Genomic DNA, 6000 nt, shown 5'->3' on the forward strand with positions numbered 1-6000 from the left:
TCAGCAGGATGAATCTTTACCTATCACAGTCTGTCAAAGGCTCAGGAAGTGTGCTTCTGCTGTTCTCTTTGGCCTTTTCTGCCAGCATTGTTCATAGTCTCTCTCTCTTCTCAGGCTACAAAGGCTCACATCCCTCTTTAAACCTTAGGAGGCTCTGCTCCTCACTTGCGAATGTCTCTTTGGTGCCTGACCTCTTTTTCAGGATGATTTCCCCTCCAAGAAGGAGACAGGAACCATATTATTTCCAGCTCATAGACTTTAGTATTGAACAGGAAGGACTAGGCTTTCTTGTCATTTATGACTTCTCTAAGTGCTATTTATAAGGTTTCCTTCCCTCTTTCATCATCTATTGCTTACTGTAGCATGAATTATTGCTGTGCATGCTCTGTTCCAGCTCTCTTTCTTGCCATTTGAACAGTCAAGGAGATACTGTACATGGCTGATCTTTCATTCAAGTATTTTATTAACTGAGAACAGCACATGTCAATTAACTGAATCTGTTCATGATTCTGAGACTATCTATGAATACTTTAACAACTTTTGAACAGGGGGAATAGTGTGAACCTTCTGACATGTTAGAAATGAAGAGCTTGGTTTACCATTTCAGAATAACAGTGCAATGAAATAAAATATATTACCTTCTGGAATGAGACTGCTTTATTCTGGACTCATTAAAAAATAAATTTGAAGACAAACTATTTCCTTGTAGTTTCTTTATTTTTGGTTTCTTTTATTTTATTATTATTTTTTTTAAACTTGCGGCAATAAAACAAAAGAAAATGCTCTGAGATGAACCAAAACAAGCTTCTCCCTTAAGCATGGTGGCTTTACTCCTCCATGCACTAGTTCAGCTAGCTACCAAGAAGAGTTACTGCCACAGCTCTGTTGGGTTTCATGTTAGTGGTCAGCCTGAAGGTGGTTTTAATGAATCTTGTTTACTTCCCACTGTATAAGAAGACACACAAAATCAGTTAGTTACTGCTTCTTAGCTGAGAAGCAACAACTTTCAGCGGAAGAAAGATCATTTTTTGAAACACTAACTCATCTTTTTTGTGATTGTGAACACTGCTTTCAGATATTTATACCAGAATTACCTAAGGAAATGCAGCTGTGCCCTTCTTCTTATGTATGCAGTCTAAATCAAATCCTTTGTGTCTATTTTATCTTTCTAATTTTTGTATTTTTTCCTACTAGACATGGAAATAATGGAAGCCCTAGGCTTTCTGAATATATCCCAGTAGGAAGTGAGTTAAAAGAACTGAAAAAGCAGCTAATTATGAAAGCTGTAACAAGTCGTATGATTTTATATTTAGAAGCCACCTTTTTATTTTTAAGCATCTGATTTTTCCTGTTGAGCTCTTTCATTCTGCTGAAAGCTTTTAATTATATGGCAAAATCTCTTAGAGTCTTCGGGTAGATAGTAAATGGAAGACTATTGAAACTCCTCTTTAGCTTCAGAACTCCTACTCTTCTGAAACTTTGAATATGAATCTGTAATGAAATTAATTTACTCCTATTTTCAGAGATTCGTGTGATTTCTCTTATTATTGGCCTTTTACATGACCTGCTATCTACTGTTGCTTCTGAAGTGGCTTACTTGGCCTTGGGGCATCTGACTGGGTGCTGGGCTGAGAGGTTGTGTGAACGGTACCTTGAAAGTCTGCTTTCAGCAGGGTAATTTATTGTTAGTTGGGATGGAATTTCAAGATATGTTATCTTTGCTTATCATCCTCTCAGATGTACTCTGCCACAAGGAAACAAATCAAAGTGGCTCCAATGCTTATATCCTGAATGGCATCTATTCATGCAATCTCATAGCTCCCTAATGATTAAGTAAGTTATGGGGGAAGTGAAACTATTTAAATCAGAACAGAATGTTTCTTGTTTAAGATGGGAGCTCTGCCCGTCCTCTCTGTCCATCAGGTGGGGCACACTCTAATAGCAAATCAAATCCATTCTCCTGTTGAAGCAGCTTAGGCATCCTAGCATGATGAAGGTACTGATTTTAACACTGCATCTTTTGTACCAGCCAGAGGTAGTAGATTCTCTTCTCTGCAAGGACCTCACGGGTGCTGTTGCGAGAATTGTCATTCAGGCTTCATTAACAAGGAGATCTGATTGAGTGAAGTCAGCTACCATATTTCTAGCAGTTTAAGAAGTTTTTGCTACATCTCTGTGACAGCTGCCTGAAAGACTTCAGGAAGTGGTCCATTGATGTGTCCACACATCAATGTTTTTAGTTTTCCTAAATCTGAAGTCCTAAGTCTGAATATTATGTGTCTGCTCCAGAGTGAGATCCTAACCTACCACCTACTGTCATGAGAAGGTAAAATCCAGCCCAGCACACTGGACATGAGGAAGGGCAGTCCCTGATCATACCATCTTCAGGTGAAGGCAGTTCAGACAGGTTGATAGTGCCATTCCGCCTTTTACACGCAGTGAGTTACACAGCCAGCATATGCACCCTCCAGTAGTGGAATAGGGTAAGAAAGTCTGCATCAGTGTTGCAGCCTTTAGCATATGTTTGATCTACTAATTTTGTATTTTTGATTGTATGTATTTGATCCACCTGTATATGTTTCCTTCATTTTAAAAAGTCTTTGGATGGAGGTGTCCACAGCTCACTGTGTAGGAAAGTAGATTGTTAATGCAGGGATATTGCCAGTTGACTTAATGGACCTAACACATATTGAAATACCCACATTTGAATACAGATTTGTAATTATTGTGTACAGGCTTTGATTTTAAATGCACATGGGGGTTGCCATGCCAACCATGGCTGACTTTGGGGATGTCTGCACTAATTCAGAAAGAACTTTGCCATTTTCTGAGAGATTAATTCAGCTAGACTGTGTCACTCCTGGTGGGAACATTCATAACCTCTGCTTGCTTGAGCAAATATTTCAGGAAAGCTGGATGACATGCTGTCACGTTCCTGATGCCAGTGCCTCTATTCTGAAGCCTCTATAGGGAAGTGTTCCAGAGAGGAGACACAGGACCAGCACTGCTGTTAAGGGAAAAGCAGGTAAATCTGATACAATATTTAGGGAACTTTTCCAGTGCTCCCTGGAAGCTTTGGAAGTCGTTGGGACTTCTGAGAACAGCATGATTGCAAATTTAGTAAGAAAGCTGCTTGGTGGTTGTCATAAGAAATTAAATGATAAAAAATTAAGGAAATTGCATGGTAAATATACAGGTTAGGCAGCCAAGATAGGAAGCAGAGGGAAAGAGATTGTGTTAGCACCTATCTTCTAGCACATCATATTGAGGGTGATCAGGAGTTTATTCTAACCTATGTAACATATTGTTTTCTCTATATTCAAACCTTGTTTGAATATAAAAGAAGGAAAACCCCATATCCTAGTCACTGTCTTAATTCCCATGACAGTATATCTGGTTTGCCTGCTATGGCACCATGACCTTCGAAAGAGAAATCAGCAGTGTTAAGCATTGCTGCAAATGGAATAGCAGTTGGGTTTGTGGCAAGATTTTTTTTCGTTACCTAGAAGGTAATATCTGGCATAAGTTTCCTCTTATTTTATGTGGTAGCAGGAAGCCAAATGGTACATACTCATTTACTAGGATTGAAAACAGTAAACATAAAACATAAAAATTTCAGCTTGAAGCTGTTATAAGTATGGGGTCAGCTAACAGTGTCCTTCAGTCATTGCTGGGATTGACTGTTTTAAATGCTTGTTCCTGTTGATTTTAGAGCAACTTCTGTTTTCAAGATAGCCGTTCCTCAGAAAAACTCGTGCAATCTATAAAATAACCTTTCGAACATTTCCATTATAACACTTTATTTTTGTCAGTATGCAGTAATATACAGTTTTCTGAGAACTCTATGGAGTTGTTCACTAGCAAATATATTAGCATGAACACCATTTACATATGTTCTAACAGGAAAATGAAGAGAGAGGAATATGTTTCTAATTTTTGTTCATATGAGGTAACTGAAGGAATACAGTAGAAGCATTGCTGGTAGCCAGCAGCTGTTCCTCTGGCTACATGGGTGAAATGCCCATAAATGAACATCTACTGATGATGTTTCCATTAGTCAGCTTTGTTTGGGAAGTTAACTCTTGGAAATTAAAGTGTTTGGGAGGCTTTTAGGTTTTCTAGGGAGTTATCACAATATTTCAATATTCAGGAGAGGTAAGAGGATTATTATATGAAGGAAAGATCAAGTTACTGTAGTTAGGAAAGCAAAGTGTGTGCATACAGTGTGTGGCACCACAGTGTACAAGTCACAAGAGGTGGGACAGGTGTCTCAGAGGGATTCCACAAGCAGTACCTACTTGGGACCAAGACTGTTTGAAAATGCATTTACAATTTGGTTTTACATTTTGTGTTGGATTTTATACTGTTACAAAGGCAATGTGTAATTCTTAACTGGCAGCTTGTGTAGGCTTTGGCTTACCTTAATATATCTGCTGATCAACAATCTGTTATTTCTGTACTGTGTTGTCTGTCATCCATTAATTATTCTAAATTAATTGCTGTATCTTACCAAAAGATTTCATTGCACTATCATAAAACACAGAATCATTCATCAAACTAAATTATATGAGTCCCCATGAGTGAAAACTCACAAATACCAAGATTTATAGTCAAATGGATAGACAGCACAGATAAAGCCTTTATGTCAATAGGGACCCATAAAATTAGTCAGACACAATATACTCCCTGCATATTAGAGAAAGTCTCTTCCTCCCAGGCATCTCTATGCTATTTAAAAAAGTGTGCTATGCAAAGTGGTCAAGTTAAGAGAGCACATCTGGTGAGTCAGGCCAGGATGGCAGAGCAGCCTGGTGTCCCGAGTCTACTTGCAGTTCTGCTGATGCAGTTGGACAGTGCACAGTGATACCACAGGCACATTTCTTCAGGAAGCATTTGCTCCTTGCCTCACAAACAGCCATCCAGAGGGACTTGGGCAAGCTTGAGAAGTGGGCCCTTGCAAATCTCATGAGGTTCAACAAGGCCAAGTGCAAGGTCCTGCACATGGGTTAAAACAACCCCCAGTATCAATACAGGCTTGGGGATGAAAGGATTGAGAGTAGCCCTAAGCAGAAGGACTTGGGGTTACTAGTGGATGAAAGTCTGGATATGAGCCAGCATTGTGCACTTGCAGCCCAGAAGGCCAGTTGTACATTGAGCTGCATCTAAAGGAGCATGGCCAGCAGGTTGAGAGAGGTGATTCTTCCCCTCTGCTGTGGTGAGACCCCACCTGTAGTACTGCATTCAGCTCTGGAGTCCTCAGTACAGGAAAGATATGGACCTGTTGGAGCAGGTCCAGAAGAGGGCCACAAAAATCATCAGAGGGATGGAGCACCTCTTCTGTGGGGAAAGGCTGAGAGCGTTGGGGTTGTTCAGCCTGGAGGGGCTCTGGTGAGACCTTATTGTGGCCTTTCAGTATTTAAAAGGGGCCCATAAGAAAGATGGGGAGAGACTTTTTAGCAGGGCCTGTTGTGACAGGACGAGGTGTAATGGTTTTAAACTGAAAGAGGGGAGGTTCAGGCTGAATGTGAGGGAGAGGTTTTTTTTAGCACAGGTTGCCCAGAGAGGTGGTGGATGCACCATCCCTGGAGACATTCAAGACTAGGCAACCTGATCTAGTTAAGATGTCCCTGCTCATTGCAGGGGAGTGAACTAGATGACCTTTGAAGGTCCCTTCCAAACCAAACTATTCTGTGATTCTATGATGTACAGATCCCATCTTTCAGTAGCCTCATGGTGAGGGGCTGCCAACTGGTGGCCAACTCTGCACAGCCTTCAGCTTGCTCCATGTACCCAGTGCATCCTTAGGTGCTTAGCTGCCAAAGGGGAAAGCTCTGGAGGCTGATCCCTGGTTCAGTTCCCAGGCCTGCCTTTCCAGAAGGTGTGACGTCCAGAGAAGCATTTTTTTTGGAGATTCATTTCTCTGCTCAGCTCCTCCAACTTTCTGTGGATTTCCCATTGGTTTCCTACCTTTCTTGCACAGACACCTGCATGCCAAGAAGA

This window comes from Lathamus discolor, chromosome 1 (assembly GCF_037157495.1).
Source record: "Lathamus discolor isolate bLatDis1 chromosome 1, bLatDis1.hap1, whole genome shotgun sequence".
Classification (NCBI taxonomy): domain Eukaryota; kingdom Metazoa; phylum Chordata; class Aves; order Psittaciformes; family Psittacidae; genus Lathamus; species Lathamus discolor.